Here is a 23,833-nt window from a genome sequence, read left to right as displayed (position 1 = left end):
GTCCGGCTGCCATTATGACACCACAGGAGCTGACGCTCTGATTCCCGGGCCTCTGTGGCCCCTGAGCCGTATACTGGGCTCCTGGGTCCGGCCGCCATTATGACACCACAGGAGCTGACGCTCAGGTTTCTGCTTCATCTCCGTTTCTTGACCTCGTTCTAATAGACTTTCCGCCATTTTCCACATCTCTGCTGCCAGTGACACAGCTTACCCACTAATCCTGTAGGCTGCTGTCCTGCTCTCAGCTGAGGGTTTGTTACACTTGTATCCAGTCTATACAATCCTCTGTGAGAGGAGGCCTGAACTGATACATTGTAACAAAGCAGCACAGCTGTGTTCAGCTCCCAGATCAACTGTAACAAAGCCTCAGCTGTGAGCAGCACTGGCCTGCGCAGGGTTCACCAGCCCTGAATACCAGTATCTTCTCATTCACTGACACCAAGCCGAGGTCCTGACGGCCGTGACCCCCGGGCGTGAGAGAGTTGTGGACGTTTTCTTCTCATCAGACTGGAGACCCCCTTTTAAGGTTCTGTCGGCTCCCTCTGCCGCCTCCGGGGGCTGTGCCCACACCGGGCCCAGATGCATCAGGATATGGATTGCTCCACTGTGCAGCATTTTTGGCAGACGACGGGCACCGCACCCACAATGCATTGCTGAGGCGTCCAGCAGGGGAGAGGTTAAGCGACATTTACTCTCTCCTGGAGCATCCGGGTACATGAGGGGCGCAGCGGCCGTGGGAAGAGATTTCGGGGCGCACAGTCCAGGCAAGCCCATCCCTGATGGAGACTTCACCATTGTTCACTTTGCTATTGGCAGAGGGTCGCCACGGCTACACGGGGGCAGCTGAGGGTCGCCACGGGCACACGGGGGCAGCTGAGGGTCGCCACGGGCACACGGGGGCAGCTGAGGGTCGCCACGGGCACACGGGGGCAGCTGAGGGTCGCCACGGGCACACGGGGGCAGCTGAGGGTCGCCACGGGCACACGGGGGCAGCTGAGGGTCGCCACGGGTACACGGGGGCAGCTGAGGGTTGTCAAAAGGGCTGCTGAGGGTCGCCATGGGTACACGAGGGCAGTGGAGGGTCTCCATGGGTACACGAGGGCAGTGGAGGGTCGCCATGGGTACACGAGGGCAGTGGAGGGTCTCCATGGGTACACGAGGGCAGTGGAGGGTCTCCATGGGTACACGAGGGCAGTGGAGGGTCTCCATGGGTACACGAGGGCAGTGGAGGGTCTCCATGGGTACACGAGGGCAGCGGTGCTCACACGGACACTGGTGGAGCAGTTTTTCTCACTAGATGTCTGTTTTCCTCTTTCTCTTCACCGTCCAGAGATGATGGGGGCTGTAGTGGTTTATGAATGGCGCCAGGTGTGCGGTTGTTTGTCTGTGGGACGAGGCGGTGAGTGAGATCGCTGTCAGCGGTTATCGTTAGGAGTGCAGATGTGCAGGCAGTGAGGGGTTAACCTCAGCGCAGACCTGTCAGTCATGTGAGACTCGCCGCCATCTTGATTGTCAACATCCGGCGCCCTCCCCTCTGTGTGTGATGGTCTGACCACAGCTGAAGGTTTGTTACAGTGTGTCAGGCCGTCCTCTGTGACCTAGCTCCTGCACTGACACACTGTGACGTCTCCGCTGCTGTGTCAGCAGGACCAGGTCAGAATGTTTCCACTCACTGACAACAAGCAGCACAGTAAGAGGCGTTTCATTCTGGTGTGACTCCGGTTTACTCTCTGGATGACTCCTCGCTCCCAGCATCCTCCGGGGCTGCGCTGCAACGTGTTGGGGCTGATAAACCGGTATCTGGAGTGTTATTAATGATGGCCGGGAATTCTAATCGTGACGCCATTACTGCTGCTGAGAGCACAACATGGCCGACCTGACGACCGTCACCAGGGACCTGAGGAGCAGCATTGGCCTGCAGGGGCAGCCATACTGGAGCAGGCGGCGACTCCTGGGATAATCCTCGGCCGTGACTCAGCCCAGAGACATCTTCATACTCTGTCTAATAATTGGGTGGGAGCAGAGCGGAGGCAGGAATGAGGCCGGCGGTAATGAGGAGGCAGGAATGAGGCCAGAGGCCTCTGCGCCTCCTACTTGGAGTGAGTCAGTCTCTGGGATCTTCACTGCTCAGAGCTGTGTCATCGCTCCTTCATCATCGCCTCGCCCCGCCATGGTGCCCGCCCTAGGAGGGGGTGTCTCGTATGCAGCACCCCGGGCGCAGACAACATGGCCGCCCTCATGTCCTATCAGTCATACAGTGCTATCCTCTTACTCCGGCAGGGTCCTGCCATTTTCTATTGTTATGTCCGGTGCGAGTCAGTGAGTGGTCTTCACTCGGGTCCGTGATATCGTGGGTCTCCATTAGGCCTCATAAGCAACCGAGAAGCTGCCCTTAGCAACCAATCACAGCGCAGATTTCATATTCCCAGAGCAGCCTGTGAAATGTAAGCTGTTCTCTGATTCGTTGCTATGGACAAGGACAGTATTTGAGTCGGCCATTTCTGATAATTGGGGCCCAGTGGATCCGCCGTCTGTTTCACTCCTGATGGATCTGTTAGGAAATCTCCAGTAAACGTGGGATTCTTCGTGGGATTATTTCTCTTTCTGTGGGTGAATGGAACAAGAATAGGGGTAGTAGTGCATCCGAGTCCTCACTCTCCATCTAGGTCACCTGGTCGCCATGTTTCTGGATGAGTCTCCAGTCGTCTAGATCTTGTTTTCCATTTACATAGAGCGATCTTCATAGTGAATCTTCTCCACACAGGTGGAGCAGGTTTTGTTTTTTCCAGTCAGTCAGACGTCTCCCCGCTCTGCGGCATGTATATATAATGTAATAGTGCTGCTCACCAGGGAGCGATTCGCGGTATCACCGGAACCGCCTGTGTTTAAAGTCCAGCTGGTTATTGCAGTACTTGTAAACCACATCACAGGAAACTCAAATACAGCCCTTGTCCGGCAAAAGCCCATACAATAGTGCTGGTCAGTCCGCCTGGCTTAGAGTCCAGCTTCCATGTCCTTTAGCAAACACATTCAATCCAGGAGATCTGCACACCTCCATACACAGACATGTGTGAGAAAAATAGGCTTCATTTTACCCAGTGAATCCCACCCAGGAGTTGAAATATGGTGAGCAGCTGCTCCTAATCAATCTGTCATGTCCGATTAACCCCTTTTAGTCCTATATATACTAAAGCATTACTCCAGGTTTATCTCTCATCCACTAGGTGTCCGACAGCCACCTTACATACCTCCCCCCTCTGCCTAAAGCCGTGTGCTTGGCACCTTCTACCACTAGTCACAGGATTCTCGAGAGCGCATCAGTTTTACCACGTAACTCCCGCCTCTATGTTCTACAGGACAGAAACCAGCGGGTAACACAAGCATTTTTCCCCCTTTCCTGCCTCATCCACTTGAGTGGGCCGTGGTCTGACATTAATTTAAATTTTCTCCCTAATTGATAATATTGCAATGTGTCCACCGCCCACTTTATGGTCAAGCATTTCTTTTCTACAACGGAATAATTTTTCTTACATGCTGACAGTTTCCTACTCGGGTAGAGAACAGGATGCTCCCCTTCATGTATCTCCTGAGAAGACCACTCCTAATCCGACTTCTGAGGTGTTCGTTTGGAGAACAAATTCCTTCTTAAAGTCGGGGGCTATCAGGACTGACTGCTTACACAGAGCCACTTTCAGTTCTTGAAAGGCCCTCTCCGCCTCTGAAGTCCATTTGGCCATGACTGATTTTGTCCTTTTAAGGAGGCAAAGCAGGGGTGCTGCCACCATGGCAAAGTTTGGGAGGAACCTCCTGTAGTTCCCAACAATTCCCAGAAAGGCCTGGATTGCATCCACTTTACTGATTTGGGGTTGATTTCGCCACTACTGACTACATAACCCAGGTATTTGGCCTCCTCTTTCCCCATGGCACATTTTTTTTTTATTTATAAAGAACCCTGCCTTCCTGAGTGCATCAAACACCACCTGGATCTGTCCCAGATGATTTCCCCAATCTGGGCTGAAGATTACGATATTGTCCAAGTATGCCGCAGTGTAATTCTTATGGGGTGCAGGGATCCGGTCCATGGTCCTCTGGAAGGTGGCCGCAGCTCCCTGCAGTCTGAACGGCATTCTGACATATTGGAAGCACCCATCGGTCGTAGAGAAAGCCGTCTTCTACTTTTGGCTTCTTGTGACATGATTTGCCAGTATCCCTATGTTAGATTCAAGATGGTTATGTGCCTTGCCAGGCAAAGTCTCTCTATCAACTCAGCGACACGTACTATCGGATGTGCAACTTGGAGACTTCGTTCGGCTTCCGATAATCATTACATTATCTCAATTTTTGTATCTGGTTTTGGAACAAGGACCATTGGCCTAGACCACCCTCTCTTAGATTCCTCAATGACTCCGAGATTCAGCATAAGCTTCGTCCCTTGGAGCTCAGTTCTCGTCAGTCCTTGGGAATTTGGTAGGGCTTCCGTCAGAACCTTGTATTCTATGACATCGGTACACCCCGGCAAATCTGAGAACAAGTCTCGGTTCTGCTGCAGCAATTCCCGACATTGCTGTTTTTGGGCCTTTGACAGAGTCTTGGCTATTGTGACGTCTTCAATGTCCCCTTCTGGCTTAACCCGCAAACATGGAGTTTTAACAAGGTCCCTGTCTTGCCATGTCTTGATGGGTAGCTGTACAAGGGGATTTCTCAGAACTGAGAGTTGGAAGCGGTTGACTGGCAGGTGGGACAGGACTTGCAATACCTTAGGATTTCTTGATGACATTCGGGCCAATAGAACCTTCACATGACCCGTTCTTGGACTTTGGATGCCCCACCCCCTTTTTAGCCTCAGCCCCCTGATGGGATCCCCAGTATGGAGTGGGATGCCTCCCTAAGGAACCGTCGACCCCCTGATACCTTTCGACCAGTCCAACCAAGTCTTTGGCGTTCCGAGGATATCCCTGGGCAACCCAAGTCTGCGTCGGGCTTGGAAGGGAATGCATGAACCGGTCCATTACATCTGCGCTGGTGTAGAGGACTCTGGCTGCAACTACTTTTGGGCGAGGTGCAGCAGATCAAACATTTGGTAGTGAGGGAGTTTGTCACAGTGATATGCCCAGCAGTGAACCCCCTGTGCCCTGAAAGACATTGTCACCCCCAAGCGCGCCAAAATTTCTGCTTTCATTGTTGCATACTTTCTTAGTCCTGTAACGCTAAATCATAGTAGGCCTTTTCTGGCTGCCCCAATAAGTATGGCGCCAGGACTTCCGCCCACTGCTCTGGCAGGAGCTTCTCCCTATCGGTGACCCTTTCAAAAACTGTTAAAAAGGCCTCTATGGTCACCCGGGATAATTTTCTGAAAGCCTCTCCTCACCGCCTTCCATATAGAAAAATCATCAGCTGACCTTGGAGTCGGAGCTATCTGCATGCCACAAACCACCTCTGTGAGTAATTCAATCCGCTACTACTGTTGTCGGTGCTGCTTTTGCTGCTGTTGGAGCTGTTGCATAACCAGCTTACTTGTCTCCGGTTGTGCCAGCTGTTGCTGGTCTTGCACCCAGTGTTTAATCAGGTCCTCCATGCTGTCTGACGTTGCTCCCTGGCCTATAGCCGCCTTCACCCATGACATGCAGCACTCCTGGAGCAGTCGCACGTGTTCCCTTGGAACGCTGCCTGAACTTCTAACACTAAATCTAACAATACTACTCACTTGGGAGAGATCCGAGGTATCACAGGAACCGTTTCTATTTAAAGTCTTGCAGGTTTAGTTGAGTCCTCCTAAACCACATCGCAGGAAACTCAAATACAGCCCTTGTCCAGCTTTAAATAAAACAAGTCCATACAATAGTGCTGGTTAGCCCGCCTGGCTTAGAGTCCAGCGTCTTAGTCCTTTAGCAAAGATATTCAATCCAGGAGATCTGCACACCTCCATACACACAGACATGTATGAGACAAACAGGCCTCATTTTACCAATTGCAGGGGTGGAGATATGGTGAACAGCCCTCTCTCCCAACTCTTCAGCTGCTCATAATCAACCTGTCATGGTCGATTAACCCCTTTTAGTCCTATATGTACTAAAGCATTACTCCAGGTTTATTTTCCATCCACTGTGTCTTAACAGCCACATTACAGGTAGGATTACTTCTCTTGGGTTCTCTTGTTCCACGGTGGGATGGGATTAATTCTCTTGGGCTCTTTTGCACTGCGGTGGGGGGGATTTACTTCTCTTTGAGTTCTTTTGTTCTGCTGTGGGGGGATTACTTCTCTTGGGCCCTTTTGCCCCACGGTGGGGTGGGATTTCTTCTTTTGATTCTTTTGACTCCCCACCCCCGGTGGGGTGGGATTACTTTTCTTGGGTTATTTTGTCCTGCAATGAGGTGGGATTACTTCTCTTGGGTTCTCTTGTTCCACGGTGGGATGGGATTAATTCTCTTGGGCTCTTTTGCACTGCGGTGGGGGGGATTACTTCTCTTGGGTTCTTTTACCCCATGTTGGGGTGAAATTGCTTCTCTTGGGCTCTTTTGCCCTTCGGTGGGGTGGGATTACTTCTCTTTGGGTTCTTTTGTTCTCCTGTGGGGGGATTACTTCTCTTGGGTTCTTTTGCCCCTCGGTGGGGTGGGATTACTTCTCATGAAGTTTCTCAAGCATCTTTTAGTTGTCTTCAGAAGCCGGAGGACTCAGCACAAACGATTGAAGTTTTTAATGAGAGTTTGGTCCCAGTGAAGGATTAAGTGACACATGCCGGCAGCGAGTCGACCGGTCCCTGAAGTGCGATCCCTCCCTGTGTGTCACACCATTATCCAGTCCTTGACCTAGCTCACACTCGCCTATGGGCCTCGCAGTCCGCACGCTGTGACCGAGGAAGGGAGCGAGGATGTCTTATCCCGTGTGCAAACATCACAGCCGGACAATGCAACCCCGGTGGCCGGCAACATGGAGTCTGTACCTGCCTCTGGTCCAGGAGGCAAAAGCCTGGGGGAGAGAGGTGTGGATGGCAGTGACGCCGCCGCCCCTCCTACTGCATGGCAACCTGCAGGAGTCGCTCTGCTCCTCGGATGGCTCCTGGCGGCAGTCTTCGGTAGGTGCCATCATTTCAAAGCCTTCTGTATGGGGCAGAGAAGGGAGGGGGGGTATATGCTCTATGGACCCTCCATATTACCGGCTGTATATATATAAATTCCAGTGGATGTATGGTGCTTGGACTGTGAACTCTCACTGTAATGATGGGGGTTTTACTACCGATGTGGTTAATTAGTGACTAATCGTCGAGCACCTCTGTAGAGAATCCGGGGAGCTGAGTTGATGGAGCGGGTGCTGCACCATATGGTCTGTACGCCACTGCCACGCAATGATGAGAGGTGTAGTGCGACGGCTACCCTGCCGCCATATACACCCATCATGTTTTCAGTAGGTGAGATTGATGTTGTGGAAGTCGGAAATATGGAGACAATAAGACATAAATATAAAAAAGTCAATTGGCTCCATAGATACAAAATAGGACAATCGCCTGAAGACCTCATCTGCCCCCTGATGACGACCACAGGAAACCCAAAGTATCCATGCCCAAAAGAAGTCTCCAAATAATGAGAAATAATGAGCAGATCTCTACTGTTCCCAAATAAACAGATAATTGCAGCAGAACACGACCAGGGGGCGATTGTCCTAGTTTCTATCTATGGAGCTCATTGGCTTTTTAATATTTGTCTTGATTTGTCTCTATATTTGCAGTAACGTTTCCATTGTGCGGTGACCGCAGTGTATCGCATACTTTTTTTCTCTTGTTTCTGGCGCATTACGTTTTTGTTTGGCTGATCCCAATGGATCTGGTAGTGTCCACCGTATTCTCGCTCTCACAAGGAAATATGGGGACACACAACGACCTAAGCGACTGACGAGGCAGGAATGTCTGGACGGCTAGGTCAGAGTATAGAGTGAGGGGTCTCATAGGGTGTCCACCAGTGTGCGGCGGTGGCTCTGGGGCAGTGTCTTCACCCCCCCCGGCTTGTGGCGGCTCTGGGGCAGTGTCTAGCCCCCCCCCTTCCTCTGGCGTCCAGCGACTCTGGGGCAGTGTCTTCCCCCTGGCGTGCGGCTGCTCTGGGGCGGTGTCTTCCCCCTGGCGTGCGGCTGCTCTGGGGCGGTGTCTTCCCCCTGGCGTGCGGCTGCTCTGGGGCGGTGTCTTCCCCCTGGCGTGCGGCTGCTCTGGGGCGGTGTCTTCCCCCTGGCGTGCGGCTGCTCTGGGGCGGTGTCTTCCCCCTGGCGTGCGGCTGCTCTGGGGCGGTGTCTTCCCCCTGGCGTGCGGCTGCTCTGGGGCGGTGTCTTCTCCCTGGCGTGCGGCTGCTCTGGGGCGGTGTCTTTCCCCCTGGCGTGCGGCTGCTCTGGGGCGGTGTCTTTCCCCCTGGCGTGCGGCTGCTCTGGGGCGGTGTCTTTCCCCCTGGCGTGCGGCTGCTCTGGGGCGGTGTCTTCCCCCCTGGCGTGCGGCTGCTCTGGGGCGGTGTCTTTCCCCCTGGCGTGTGGCTGCTCTGGGGCGGTGTCTTTCCCCCTGGCGTGCGGCTGCTCTGGGGCGGTGTCTTTCCCCCTGGCGTGCGGCTGCTCTGGGGCGGTGTCTTTCCCCCTGGCGTGCGGCTGCTCTGGGGCGGTGTCTTTCCCCCTGGCGTGCGGCGGCTCTGGGGCGGTGTCTGCCCCCCCTCCCCCCCCGGCGGCTCTGGGGCGGTGTCTGCCCCCCCTCCCCCCCGGCGTGCGGCGGCTCTGGGGCAGTGTCTTCCTCCCGGCGTGCGGCGGCGCTGGGGCCGTGTCTGCCCCCCCCCCCCCCCCCGGCGTGCGGCGGCTCTGGGGCAGTGTCTTCCTCCCGGCGTGCGGCGGCGCTGGGGCAGTGTCTGCCCCCCCTCCCCCCGGCGTGCGGCGGCTCTGGGGCAGTGTCTTCCTCCCGGCGTGCGGCGGCGCTGGGGCCGTGTCTGCCCCCCCCCCCCGGCGTGCGGCGGCTCTGGGGCAGTGTCTTCCTCCCGGCGTGCGGCGGCGCTGGGCCGTGTCTGCCCTCCCCCCCGGCGTGCGGCGGCGCTGGGGCAGTGTCTTCCTCCCGTCGTGCGGCGGCGCTGGGGCAGTGTCTGCCCCCCCTGGCGTGCATCATATGGATGTAACTTGTCATCGGTCTCGCGTTGTACAGCGCCCCTCCATGGCAGTGTCTCCATCGGCAGATGATGGTCGGAGGATTCAGGTGATGACTCCAGATCTGTCCTCCTCGGAGGCCGCGCTGAGTTGTGCACAAATCTTCTTTCCGACACCCCAGGACCCCTGCAGAGGGGGATGCCTGCGATCGGACAAGTGGGTATCGGGCCGCGTTCACACGATGAGGTTTTGGGGAGTTTTTGATGCTGCAGATTTTCGGCAGTATTTCTGCACCTATTGGGTAAAGTAAGTTATTTGCGGTTTTTTTTTGCACATTCTTTATTAAATAAACCTTTAAAATGTGTCTTAAAATGAACAAAAAACATAATTTACTCCTAAGAAAAATCCCCAAATTCCGTTATTACCAAATATTATTAATCGGATTGTTTCTGGCGCCTCCTGGTATTGTGCAGATTACGTGCGGCTTTTACCTGCGGATTTCTAGGAGGAGAATCCGCAGCAGAGACAAGAGGCTGATCGGGATCTGGCACCGCAGGGCAGATTATGCTGCGGATCCCTATAAATCCACTTTGCTGCAAGTGACACAGCGAAAATCTGCACCAAAAACTCCTGGTGGGCACAGCCCCAATGCTCTGGCTGCATGTACGCAGCACCACCTGCTCTCCAATACGCCTCCGTCGTCAAGTGTCAGCAGTGAAGGGGTTACCGGCCGGGGGTAATTACACATGACTGTCCCCGCTGGGAGACGCGCTCAGGTAGAGACAGGTTGTCAGAGAGGTATGCGGGAGGACAGGCAGAGACAGGTAGGCAGAGACAGGTACGCAGCACATGGGGAGGAGGAGGAGGAGGCTGCTAGACACACATATGGTGGGGACCCCGGCACTGACGACGTCTGGTGAGTACAGGACCCCCGGAAACCGTCCAATCACCTGCAGCCTCCAGCTGAGATCATCCGCGGGGGGTGATGTGTGGTGGGAGAAACAGGACGGCTCCGTGCCTTGTATTGTCCAAGGACAGGGAGCCGAGAGGCAGCGGACAGCCCCGGGATGGGGGAGTGGGATGTGGTAGCTGCAGTCCCATGTAACACCACAGTGATAACTCTCCGAGTACAGATAATGTAGTAGATGTCACCTGCAGTCCTATGTAGCACCACAGATAACACAGTGATAACTCTCTGAGTACAGATAATGTAGTAGATGTCACCTGCAGTCCTATGTAACACCACAGATAACACAGTGATAACTCTCCGAGTACAGATAATGTAGTAGATGTCACCTGCAGTCCCATGTAACATCACAGATAACACAGTGATAACTCTCTGAGTACAGATAATGTAGTAGATGTCACCTGCAGTCCTATGTAACACCACAGATAACACAGTGATAACTCTGAGTACAGATAATGTAGTAGATGTCACCTGCAGTCCCATGTAACATCACAGATAACACAGTGATAACTCTCTGAGTACAGATAATGTAGTAGATGTCACCTGCAGTCCTATGTAACACCACAGATAACACAGTGATAACTCTGAGTACAGATAATGTAGTAGATGTCACCTGCAGTCCCATGTAACATCACAGATAACACAGTGATAACTCTCTGAGTACAGATAATGTAGTAGATGTCACCTGCAGTCCTATGTAACATCACAGATAGCACAGTGATAACTCTCTGAGTACAGATAATGTAGTAGATGTCACCTGCAGTCCTATTAACACCACAGATAACACAGTGATAACTGAGTACAGATAATGTAGTAGATGTCACCTGCAGTCCTATGTAACATCACAGATAACACAGTGATAACTCTCTGAGTACAGATAATGTAGTAGATGTAACCTGCAGTCCTATTAACACCACAGATAGCACAGTGATAACTCTCTGAGTACAGATAATGTAGTAGATGTCACCTGCAGTCCTATGTAACACCACAGATAACACAGTGATAACTCTCTGAGTACAGATAATGTAGTGGATGTCACCTGCAGTCCTATGTAACATCACAGATAACACAGTGATAACTCTCTGAGTACAGATAATGCAGTAGATGTCACCTGCAGTCCTATGTAACACCACAGATAACACAGTGATATCTCTCTGAGTACAGACAATGTAGTAGATGTCACCTGCAGTCCTATGTAACACCACAGATAACACAGTGATAACTCTCTGAGTACAGATAATGTAGTGGATGTCACCTGCAGTCCTATGTAACATCACAGATAACACAGTGATAACTCTCTGAGTACAGATAATGCAGTAGATGTCACCTGCAGTCCTATGTAACACCGCAGATAACACAGTGATAACTCTCTGAGTACAGATAATGTAGTAGATGTCACCTGCAGTCCTATGTAACATCACAGATAACACAGTGATATCTCTCTGAGTACAGATAATGTAGTAGATGTCACCTGCAGTCCTATGTAACATCACAGATAACACAGTGATATCCCTCTGAGTACAGATAATGTAGTAGATATCACCTGCAGTCCTATGTAACACCACAGATAACACAGTGATCACTCTCTGAGTACAGATAATGCAGTAGATGTCACCTGCAGTCCTATGTAACACCACAGATAGCACAGTGATAACTCCCTGAGTACAGATAATGTAGTAGATGTCACCTGCAGTCCTATGTAACACCACAGATAACACAGTGATAACTCTCTGAGTACAGATAATGGAGTAGATGTCACCTGCAGTCCTATGTAACACCACAGATAACACAGTGATAACTCTCTGAGTACAGATAATGTAGTAGATATCACCTGCAGTCCTATGTAACACCACAGATAACAGTGATAACTCTCTGAGTACAGATAATGCAGTAGATGTCACCTGCAGTCCTATGTAACACCACAGATAACACAGTGATATCTCTGAGTACAGATAATGTAGTAGATGTCACCTGCAGTCCTATGTAACATCACAGATAACACAGTGATAACTCTCTGAGTACAGATAATATAGTAGATGTCACCTGCAGTCCTATGTAACACCACAGATAACACAGTGATAACTCTCTGAGTACAGATAATGCAGTAGATGTCACCTGCAGTCCTATGTAACACCACAGATAGCACAGTGATAACTCTGAGTACAGATAATGTAGTAGATGTCACCTGCAGTCCTATGTAACACCACAGATAGCACAGTGATAACTCTCTGAGTACAGATAATGTAGGAGATGTCACCTGCAGTCCTATGTAACACCACAGATAACACAGTGATAACTCTGAGTACAGACAATGTAGTAGATGTCACCTGCAGTCCTATGTAACACCACAGATAACACAGTGCTAACTCTCTGAGTACAGATAATGTAGTAGATGTCATCTGCAGTCCTATGTAACACCACAGATAACACAGTGATAACTCTCTGAGTACAGATAATGTAGTAGATGTCACCTGCAGTCCTATGTAACACCACAGATAACACAGTGATAACTCTCTGAGTACAGATAATGTAGTAGATGTCACCTGCAGTCCTATGTAACACCACAGATAACACAGTGCTAACTCTCTGAGTACAGATAATGTAGTAGATGTCATCTGCAGTCCTATGTAACACCACAGATAACACAGTGCTAACTCTCTGAGTACAGATAATGTAGTAGATGTCATCTGCAGTCCTATGTAACACCACAGATAACACAGTGATAACTACCTGAGTACAGATAATGTAGTAGATGTCACCTGCAGTCCTATGTAACACCACAGATAACACAGTGATAACTACCTGAGTACAGATAATGTAGTAGATGTCACCTGCAGTCCTATGTAACACCACAGATAACACAGTGATAACTCTCTGAGTACAGATAATGTAGTAGATGTCACCTGCAGTCCTATGTAACACCACAGAAAACAGTGATAACTACCTGAGTACAGATAATGTAGTAGATGTCACCTGCAGTCCTATGTAACACCACAGATAACACAGTGATAACTCTCTGAGTACAGATAATGTAGTAGATGTCACCTGCAGTCCTATGTAACACCACAGAAAACACAGTGATAACTACCTGAGTACAGATAATGTAGTAGATGTCACCTGCAGTCCTATGTAACACCACAGATAACACAGTGATAACTCTCTGAGTACAGATAATGTAGTAGATTTCTCCTGCAGTCCTATGTAACAGATAGTAAATGGGGTATCCTGACTGTTTTTCTCCCTGATGAGTGAGTGTTTACAACGTGTCGGTGACTCCATTGCATTGTATCCCCCCGTCCGGTGACTGATCCCCTCCCCCGAGGCTCGGCTGATGTGGACACTTCTGGATATTAGAAGTGATTGTAAGGAATAAATCTTCCCATAATGCACCTGATGAGACAGGATGTGTCGTGGTGGGGGGGGGGGGACGGTGGTTGGAGCCCCCTAGTTAGAGGTGGCCCCCACATCCAGGACCTCCTGAATCTTTCAGATCTGAGGAGGGGGACAGGTCAGGAGTCTCCTCTTGGAGGGGGCTTGTGATCAGCCGTGTCCTTCCGTAGACGTTATCATGTCCGTATTCCGGCGTTTATCCGCAGTAACCGCCGCCATTATGTCTGGGAATACAGCACTGTGCAGGAGTCGTAGGCAGAGTGAGGAGCTCCAGACACAGAGGGGTTAATGGACTATTCTGAAGACGTCTCCACTCTGTAGATAGTGTCGCTGCTTGTTCGCTGGTCGCTGCTTGTTCGCTGGTCCACTGGTGGTCGCCGCTGGTCCACTGGTGGTCGCCGCTGGTCCACTGGTCGTTGCTGGTCCACTGGTGGTCGTTGCTGGTCCACTGGTGGTCGTTGCTGGTCCACTGGTGGTCGTTGCTGGTCCACTGGTCGTCGTTGCTGGTCCACTGGTCGTTGCTGGTCCACTGGTCGTTGCTGGTCCACTGGTGGTCGCCGCTGGTCCTCTGGTGGTCGCCGCTGGTCCACTGGTGGTCGCCGCTGGTCCTCTGGTCGTTGCTGGTCCACTGGTGGTCGCCGCTGGTCCACTGGTCGTTGCTGGTCCACTGGTGGTCGCCGCTGGTCCACTGGTCGTTGCTGGTCCACTGGTGGTCGCCGCTGGTCCTCTGGTGGTCGCTGGTGGTCGCCACTGGTCCACTGGTGGTCGCCGCTGGTCCACTGGTGGTCGCCGCTGGTCCTCTGGTCGTTGCTGGTCCACTGGTGGTCGCCGCTGGTCCACTGGTGGTCGCCGCTGGTCCACTGGTGGTCGCCGCTGGTCGTTGCTGGTCCACTGGTGGTTTGACACAATCTCCTGTTGAGATCCTCCATAAACGTCATTCACTCTAATGAACCATTAAGGCCTCATTCACACGTGGGTTTTCTGGAGCGACTTGTAGCTGCAGTTCTTGTGGATGGAGCGCTCACCATTGCAGTCTATGTCGCCGTTCACATGTCCGTCCGCAGAGCGCGGAGACGGCCGGCTCTGATCCGATAATCTCCTCTCCGGCACTCGGACGCCGGCAGCTCTTCAGACTGAGAAGCCGGAGAAACTCATCAGTTTTTTTTTGTTTTTTTATCCCTAAAAAACTATTGGGACTGATTAAAAAAAAACCAACAAAACCAAGAATGAAGCTTGGGCCATTTTTTGCATATGAGAATAATCAGTGATGTGTGAATGATCCCTTATACTTCTCACCCGGCAGCATCTATACCAGCCTAACACTTATGCACAGCGCTGTATGTCTACGTGCTGGGGGGAGGGGCAGATACCTGGCAGCCCCCCGGCCTCGGCAGCCCCCCGGCCTCGGCAGCTCTTCTGGAGGTTTCCTGGAGGCCACACGTGTCCTTTCCTAATTCTGCCGGTCCAGTGATTGTTCCCCTGTCGCTCCACAATCTCCGAGCGGCTGCTGAATCCTAAGGAAGACCGAGCATTGTTCACCTCCTTCCTGTGGATGAAGTCACTGATGTGCAGGTTTTGACTTAGGACCCCCCCCCCATTTTATGTGTCTCCCACCCTGGCTGCAGTCTATGAAATCATCGAGTGTCCAGGCTGCAAGAAACGTGTATACAACCTCTCACCCTGCGATGGCTGATAACAGATAACAATGGTGTAGGTAAGACAAGTGATAAGTTTCAGCAGTTGCAAAAGTCATGTCAGCCAGCAGAATAGTGAGTGCAGCTCTGGAGGTGACTGGAGGATAAGACACGATGTAACAGCAGAATAGTGACTACGGCTCTGGAGGTGACTGGAGGATAAGACATGATGTAACAGCAGAATAGTGAGTGCAGCTCTGGAGGTGACTGGAGGATAAGACACGATGTAACAGCAGAATAGTGAGTGCAGCGCTGGCGGTGACTGGACGATAAGACACGATGTAACAGCAGAATAGTGACTACAGCTCTGGAGGTGACTGGAGGATAAGACATGATGTAACAGCAGAGTAGTGAGTGCAGCTCTGGAGGTGACTGGAGGATAAGACACGATGTAGCAGCAGAATAGTGACTGCGGCTCTGGAGGTGACTGGAGGATAAGACACGATGTAACAGCAGAGTAGTGACTGCAGCTCTGGAGGTGACAGGAGGATAAGACATGATGTAACAGCAGAGTAGTGAGTGCAGCTCTGGAGGTGTCTGGAGGATAAGACACGATGTAGCAGCAGAATAGTGACTGCAGCTCTGGAGGTGACTGGAGGATAAGACATGATGTAACAGCAGAGTAGTGAGTGCAGCTCTGGAGGATAAGACACGATGTAACAGCAGAGTAGTGAGTGCAGCTCTGGAGGTGACTGGAGGATAAGACATAATGTAACAGCAGAATAGTGACTGCAGCTCTGGAGGTGACTGGAGGATAAGACATGATGTAACAGCAGAATAGTGACTGCAGCTCTGGAGGATAAGACACGATGTAGCAGCAGAATAGTGAGTGCAGCTCTGGAGGTGCCTGGTGTATCTGAGGAGCGGCACTGCAGGTATTTCTCCTGATCTGTCGGGTAGGCCGTGACTCAGCACCTGACGTGCAGTTTCGTTGGATTCGGCGCTCACTGATAACTCTCTGGAGTAAAGTTGAAGGTGTCTCCGGCCGCATCCTTGATCTGGACACCGGCTCTTGTAGACACCTCCCCGGCTCTAGGAGATGCTGCTCTCTGTCGTGTCACCTTGTGCTGGTGGTTATGGCCGCTCTCACTCCTGCCGGTGATCCTGGCAGACATGGTTGTGTTCCCCTCTTTCACAGTTGGGGGTCTTCGTTGTGGCAATATTTCCAGCTTCCAACAAAGTTCAAAATTTATTGAAGAAAATAGAATAAAAACGTGGTATCAATACAATGGTGTTCATGAAGCAGCGCACAGACAGCGCCGCAAGGTGTTTTTTGAGGAGTCTTTGGAGCAGATCCGCTTCAAGAATCGCCTGAAAAATCTCTCCCAAAAAGACTTTTCCTCTTCATTTCTATTGTAATGGGAAGAAGAGAGAGCAGCTCCCTCCTGGTGGGAAACGCTCCGACCTTGGCACTGCCAATCAAATGTCTGCCAAAAACGCTCCAGTGAAAATACTCCAAAAACTCCTTGAAGAAGAAACGTTTCCACTAGAAAAGTCGCTGTATTTGGCTGCTTCAATGTAACGGTGTGTGTACACAGCCTTACCCTCATGCCTAACATAGCCCGACCCCATAGATGCACCCAGGCATACATATTCTATTAGTGAAGTCCATTACTGTTCCCACACAGTATGGTACCACTTTCAAGGCCCCCACAGTGCCCCCTACACAGTATGATGCCCCCACACTGCTCCCCACACAGTATGATGCCCCCGGCCCACAGTGCTCCCCACACAGTATGATGCCCCCGGCCCACAGTGCTCCCCACACAGTATGATGCCCCCAGCCCACAGTGCTCCCCACACAGTATGATGCCCCCGGCCCACAATGCTCCCCACACAGTATGGTACCACTTTCAAGGCCCACACAGTACCCCCCCACACAGTATGATGGCCCACACAGTGCCCCCCACACAGTATGATGCCACGACAGTGCCCCCCACACTGCTCCCCACACAGTATGATGCCTCCACAGTTCCCCCACACAGTATGATGCCCCCAGCCCACAGTGCGCCCCACACAGTATGATGCGAGCATGGTGCCCCACACAGTATGATGCCCCCACAGTTTCCCCACACAGTATGATGCCCCCACAGTTTCCCCACACAGTATGATGCCCCCACAGTTTCTCCACACAGTATGATGCCCCCACAGTTTCCCCACACAGTATGATGCCCCCACAGTTTCCCCACACAGTATGATGCCCCCACAGTTTCTCCACAGTATGATGTCCCCACAGTTTCTCCACACAGTATGATGCCGCCACAGTTTCTCCACACAGTATGATGCCCCCACAGTTTCCCCACACAGTATGATGCCCCCACAGTTTCCCCACACAGTATGATGCCCCCACAGTTTCTCCACAGTATGATGTCCCCACAGTTTCTCCACACAATATGATGCCCCCACAGTTTCCCCACACAGTATGATGCCCCCACAGTTTCCCCACACAGTATGATGCCCCCACAGTTTCTCCACACAGTATGATGCCCCCACAGTTTCTCCACACAGTATGATGCCCCCACAGTTTCCCCACACAGTATGATGTCCCCACAGTTTCTCCACACAATATGATGCCCCCACAGTTTCCCCACACAGTATGATGCCCCCACAGTTTCTCCACACAGTATGATGTCCCCACAGTTTCTCCACACAATATGATGCCCCCACAGTTTCTCCACACAGTATGATGCCCCCACAGTTTCTCCACACAGTATGATGCCCCCACAGTTTCCCCACACAGTATGATGCCCCCACAGTTTCTCCACACAGTATGATGCCCCCACAGTTTCTCCACACAGTATGATGCCCCCACAGTTTCTCCACACAGTATGATGCCCCCACAGTTTCTCCACACAGTATGATGCCGCCACAGTTTCTCCACACAGTATGATGCCCCCACAGTTTCTCCACACAGTATGATGCCCCCACAGTTTCTCCACACAGTATGATGCCGCCACAGTTTCTCCACACAGTATGATGCCGCCACAGTTTCTCCACACAGTATGATGCCGCCACAGTTTCTCCACACAGTATGATGCCCCCACAGTTTCTCCACACAGTATGATGCCCCCACAGTTTCTCCACACAGTATGATGCCCCCACAGTTTCTCCACACAGTATGATGCCCCCACAGTTTCTCCACACAGTATGATGCCTCTTTACACAGCTTCCCACTTTCTTGTGTGTAGTGAGCCGGTCTCTGCTGCCAGTCATATGTGACCTGAGGGTTTTTTCCACCAGCGAAACCTGGTGGAGCCGGAGCCGAAGTTCCGGCCTATACAGTAAGGCGCACACTACATGCTGGAGGTCTCCATGTCTGCACCCGCTCCTCCTGGCATCGGTCATCGGAGGCAGCTTTGTTGTCGGGTGCAGCAATGGTTGTCGCCACTGAGGCTGGGCTGCTCCGGCGACTACGAGCCTCGCGCTCCGACTGATCTGTAATAGCTATAAATAGATGGAGACGTTTTATGATTATAAAATCTGCCAGCAAAATGGCGGCCGGTGGCGAGGATAATACTGTAGGCTCTCATTATCAAGCCGCTTATCGGTGCATGCTGGGATTTGTAGTTGTCCGGAAATTGTTCTAACATCTTACTCTACTACAACCCTCCGGGGGTGAGTTTGGCGAATGGTGCGCATCCACAGCAGTGATGACCCCTCCATAAGGGAGATAAACCCAGGACAGACGGAAACGCCGCATATGCCTAATGTGGCCCCTACTACAACCCCCACAGGGTTCACCACCCAGCTGTGCTGGAGCCCTGACGGGCAGAACTAGTTACACAGCGTGGAGGGGATTGTGTGCGGGGGGAGTCGTATTTGGGGGAGAGTCATGTTGGGAGGATGCTGGGGGGGAGTTGTGTGTTGGGGGAGGGTCATTTCTTGGGGTGCTGGGGGAGCTGTGTGTTGGGGGAGAGTCATGCATTGGGATGCTGGGGGGAGTTGTGTGTTGGGGTGCTGCAGGGGGAGTTATGAGTTGGGGAAGGTCATGCATTGGGGGTTGTGTGTTGGAGGAGAGTCTTGTTGGGGTGCTGGAGGAGTTGTCTTGGGGAGGGTCATGTGTTAGGGGTTGTGTGTTGGGGTAGAGTCTTGTGTTGGTGTGCTGGGGAGGGTCATGTGTTGGGGAGGGTCATGTGTTGGGGAGGGTCATGTGTTGGGGAGGGTCATGTGTTAGGGGTTGTGTGTTGAGGGAGTCATGTGTTGGGGGAAGAGTCATGTGTTGGGGATTGTGCGTTGGGGTAGAGTCTTGTGTTGGCGTGCTGGGGGGAGTTGTGTGTTGGGGAGGGTCGTGTGTTGGGGAGGGTCGTGTGTTGGGGAGGGTCGTGTGTTGGGGAGGGTCGTGTGTTGGGGAGGGTCATGTGTTGGGTCATGGGTCATGTGTTGGGTCATGGGTCATGTGTTGGGTCATGGGTCATGTGTTGGGGAGGGTCATGTGTTAGGGGTTGTGTGTTAAGGGAGTCATGTGTTGGGGGAAGAGTCATGTGTTGGGGATTGTGTGTTGGGGTAGAGTCTTGTGTTGGGGTAGAGTCTTGTGTTGGGGTAGAGTCTTGTGTTGGGTCATGGGTCATGTGTTGGGTCATGGGTCATGTGTTGGGTCATGGGTCATGTGTTGGGTCATGGGTCATGTGTTGGGGAGGGTCATGTGTTGGGGAGGGTCATGTGTTTGTGTTTGGGAGGGTCATGTGTTGGGGGTTGTGTGTTAAGGGAGAGTCATGCTTTGGGGCGCTGGGGGGATTTGTGTTTTGGGGGAGAGTCATGCGTTGGGGTGCTGGTGGGAGTTTGTTGGGGAGAGTCATGTGTTGGGGTGCTGGGGGAGTTGTGTGTTCAGGGGGATTTGTGTGTTGGGGTGCTAGGGGGGAGTTTTGTGTTGGGGAGGGTCATGTGTTGGGGGTTGTGTGTTGGAGGAGAGTCATGTGTTGAGGGGGATTTGTGTGTTGGGGGGGTCATGAGTTGGGGGTTGTGTGTTGGGGGAGAGTCATGCGTTGGGGTGATTGGGGGAGTTGTGTTTTGGGGGAGAGTCGTGTGTTGGGGAGAGTCATGCGTTGGGGTGCTGAGGGGGGAGTTGTGTGTTAGGGAGGGTCATGTGTTGGGGTTCTGGGTGGGGGAGTCATGTGTTTGGGTGCTGGGGGAGTTGTGTGTTGGGGAGGGTCATGTGTTGGGGTGCTGGGGGAGTCGTGTGTTGGGGGAGAGTCATGCGTTGGGGTGCTGGGGGGAGTTGTGTGTTGGGGTGCTGCAGGGGGAGTTGTGTGTTGGGAAGGATCATGTGTTGGGGTGCTGGGGGGAGTTGTGTGTTGAGGGGGATTTGTGTGTTGGGCTGCTGGGTGGGGGGAGTCGTGTTTGAGTGCTAGGGGGAGTTGTGTTCGGGGGAGGGTCATTCCTTGGGGTGCTGGGGAGCAGTCGCGTGGTGGGGGATGGGCAGTTCATTCACAAAAGTTTTTTGCTGCATTTGTACCGGTTTTGTGATTTAGAACAAAAATGTGGTTTTACAATTTCCAAATTCTCGGGCTCATTCCTGGCATTCTGTGGTGAGTGTCACCATTATGAGGCCGGATCTGGACTGGTGGGTGGGGGACAGTGGGGAGGGGACCGAGATGTCAATCAGCCATCATTGCACATCCAAACACCTCAGTGAAGGGCTCAGGCCGATGAACCTCAGATACTGAGGACACCGTGTACACAACATGCCGCTGCTCCTGCGCTGGTGATTTGGTCCTTAAAGATTTTGTGTTCCTCCAGGATGTTGGCTTCTATCTTCTCGGGGTCTATGGTTTCTCTTGTGGTTGTGTCCATCTTGCTAATAGTTGTCTCTGCTTCAATAAAGCTTGCGGGTCATGTAGACGTTTGGGGGTGATCTGGCCCCGGACCCTCTTGTTTGTCATCAGTGTTGTCCTTGTGTTTTCTGATTTTCCTCTTCCCGTGGTCATTGAGCTTCACTAGGTTGGCAGTCGTATCTTGAACCAAGAAGGTTCCTCTCTGTAAAGTCATTGACCCTATAGAGATCTGATGAGTGCCCACTGGCCATCAGCAAGAGGTCCCAGACGTCCAGGGGTATTTACCAACCATAAGGGTTCTGCATGTTTGGGGCGTGGACGTTCCCCAGGTCTCTGCTCCTCATTCGGGTCAATGACTTCATGAAGATGAAAATTCCTGGTAAATGCAACGGCCCGGAGTGCCCACCGCCTGATACTGGAGCTGGTGATAGGCCACCGGGGCCCTGATGATCATTGTAAGAACCTAAATGACCCCCAAGACCAAAAATTGTGGACCCGTGTGACCTAGTGGTGGATCTCAGTCCTCCATTATGAACAGATTCCCATTGACGCATCGTCATCATCGAGACGCACCTCAGTGATTAGGTGTTTGGTGCTATGAATGGAGAATGACTAATCTCCAACCCCTGCAGTCTGCTTGAGGATTGCTGGGAGTTACAGTACCACAACTACTGGAGAGTTATCAGGCTGTTCCGAGCAGTGAGGAAGTGACGTAGGACCAAAGTGTCTCCTCACACGTGGTGGCCGGGACGGTGGAGACTTTACTCTACGTTTGTCTCCCCTCCCATCAGCCGTTGCCTCTTCTGGGTTTTTTTCTGTAATCACCTAGTTGTGAAGGCGGCTATCATTCCTGACATAGCGATAGTGCAGGGTGGGCTCCGCTGGCGGTCAGCCTCTGACGGTGAGACACCTGGTTGTGCGAGACACTGATTCTGGGCCCTCATGTGCCTCGGGGCATCTGAGCTGCCGCCAGCAGAGGCCTCTGACTGTGCTGCAATATTCCACATGAGGGGCTGCTAGATCCCACGCTCGGCCCCTGCAGGACGCCCAGGACATCTGCTCCGTGTCCATAGTGGAAAGGTTATTGCTTTGGGTGGAGTCGCTGTGGCTGTATATATATTTATACAAGTTATGTGTCAGCAGTGGAGCCAGCAATCTGCAAATCCTCTTCAATTCCATTCATAAATGCTCTCCTTGTAAATCCTGGTCACACCCAGAGCTGCTGAAAGAGGCCTCAGCGCCCAGCGGGCGTCACTCCAGCACCCTGCCATCTCACTCGGCGTCCCTGACTCCAGCACCCTGCCATATCCCCCCCTCCTCGTCCCACTCCAACACCCTGCCAAAACCCCCCCTCGTCCCTCTCCAGCACCCTGCCATACCCCCCCTCGTCCCTCTCCAGCACCCTGCCATACCCCCCCTCGTCCCTCTCCAGCACCCTGCCATACCCCCCCTCGTCCCTCTCCAGCGCCCTGCCGTCTGGCCCCGCTCTTCCCTCTCCAGCGCCCTGCCGTCTGGCCCCGCTCTTCCCTCTCCAGCGCCCTGCCGTCTGGCCCCGCTCTTCCCTCTCCAGCGCTCTGCCGTCTGGCCCCGCTCTTCCCTCTCCAGCGCTCTGCCGTCTGGCCCCGCTCTTCCCTCTCCAGCGCCCTGCCGTCTGGCCCCGCTCTTCCCTCTCCAGCGCCCTGCCGTCTGGCCCCGCTCTTCCCTCTCCAGCGCCCTGCCGCCTGGCCCCTCTCCAGCGCCCTGCCGCCTGGCCCCTCTCCAGCGCCCTGCCGCCTGGCCCCTCTCCAGCGCCCTGCCGTCTGGCCCCGCTCTTCCCTCTCCAGTGCCCTGCCGTCTGGCCCCTCTCCGGCGCCCTGCCGTCTGGCCCCTCTCCGGCGCCCTGCCGTCTGGCCCCGCTCGCCCCTCTCCGGCGCCCTGCCGTCTGGCCCCGCTCGCCCCTCTCCGGCGCCCTGCCGTCTGGCCCCGCTCGCCCCTCTCCGGCGCCCTGCCGTCTGGCCCCTCTCGCCCCTCTCCGGCGCCTTGCCCTCTCGCCCCTCTCCGACGCCCTGCCGTCTGGCCCCTCTCGCCCTTCTCCGACGCCCTGCTGTCTGGCACCGCTCGCCCCTCTCCAGTGCCCTGCTGTCTTGCCCTGCTCGCCCCTCTCCGGCGCCCTGCCGTCTGGCCCCGCTCGCCCCTCTCCGGCGCCCTGCCGTCTGGCCCCGCTCGCCCCTCTCCGGCGCCCTGCCGTCTGGCCCCGCTCGCCCCTCTCCGGCGCCCTGCCGTCTGGCCCCGCTCGCCCCTCTCCGGCGCCCTGCCGTCTGGCCCCGCTCGCCCCTCTCCGACGCCCTGCCGTCTGGCCCCGCTCGCCCCTCTCCGGCGCCCTGCCGTCTGGCCCCGCTCGCCCCTCTCCGGCGCCCTGCCGTCTGGCCCCTCTCGCCCCTCTCCGGCGCCTTGCCCTCTCGCCCCTCTCCGACGCCCTACCGTCTGGCCCCTCTCGCCCTTCTCCGACGCCCTGCCGTCTGGCCCCGCTCGCCCCTCTCCGGCGCCCTGCCGTCTGGCCCCTCTCGCCCCTCTCCGGCGCCCTGCCGTCTGGCCCCTCTCGCCCCTCTCCGGCGCCTTGCCGTCTGGCCCCTCTCCGACGCCCTGCCGTCTGACCCCTCTCGCCCCTCTCCGGCGCCCTGCCGTCTGACCCCTCTCGCCCCTCTCCGGCGCCCTGCCGTCTGGCCCCGCTCGCCCCTCTCCGGCGCCCTGCCGTCTGGCCCCGCTCGCCCCTTTCCGGCGCCCTGCCGTCTGGCCCCGCTCGCCCCTTTCCGGCGCCCTGCCGTCTGGCCCCGCTCGCCCCTTTCCGGCGCCCTGCCGTCTGGCCCCGCTCGCCCCTTTCCGGCGCCCTGCCGTCTGGCCCCGCTCGCCCCTCTCCGGCGCCCTGCCGTCTGGC

The 23,833-nt window shown here is 54.0% G+C and overlaps 1 protein-coding gene across 2 annotated transcripts in view; it reads left to right on the top strand.

The window, feature by feature from the left end:
* FAM83H (family with sequence similarity 83 member H) overlaps window positions 1-23,833 on the top strand; it is a 51,064-nt gene that overhangs the window by 5,714 nt on the left and 21,517 nt on the right. The window contains exon 1 of one of the 2 annotated variants that reach the window (XM_073680011.1): window positions 9,897-10,013. The exons of the other annotated variant lie outside the window; for it this stretch is intronic. The gene's annotated coding sequence lies outside the window, so the exon portion shown is untranslated. Of the gene's footprint in view, window positions 1-9,896; window positions 10,014-23,833 lie in introns of those variants that run through there. 2 annotated transcript variants of the gene reach the window in all.

This window comes from Phyllobates terribilis, unplaced genomic scaffold, assembly GCF_046119375.1.
Source record: "Phyllobates terribilis strain yellow unplaced genomic scaffold, ASM4611937v1 Scaffold_4__5_contigs__length_816908805, whole genome shotgun sequence".
Classification (NCBI taxonomy): domain Eukaryota; kingdom Metazoa; phylum Chordata; class Amphibia; order Anura; family Dendrobatidae; genus Phyllobates; species Phyllobates terribilis.
The sequence above is the reverse complement of the archived record's forward strand: the minus strand, read 5'-3'. Positions and strand labels throughout refer to the sequence as shown.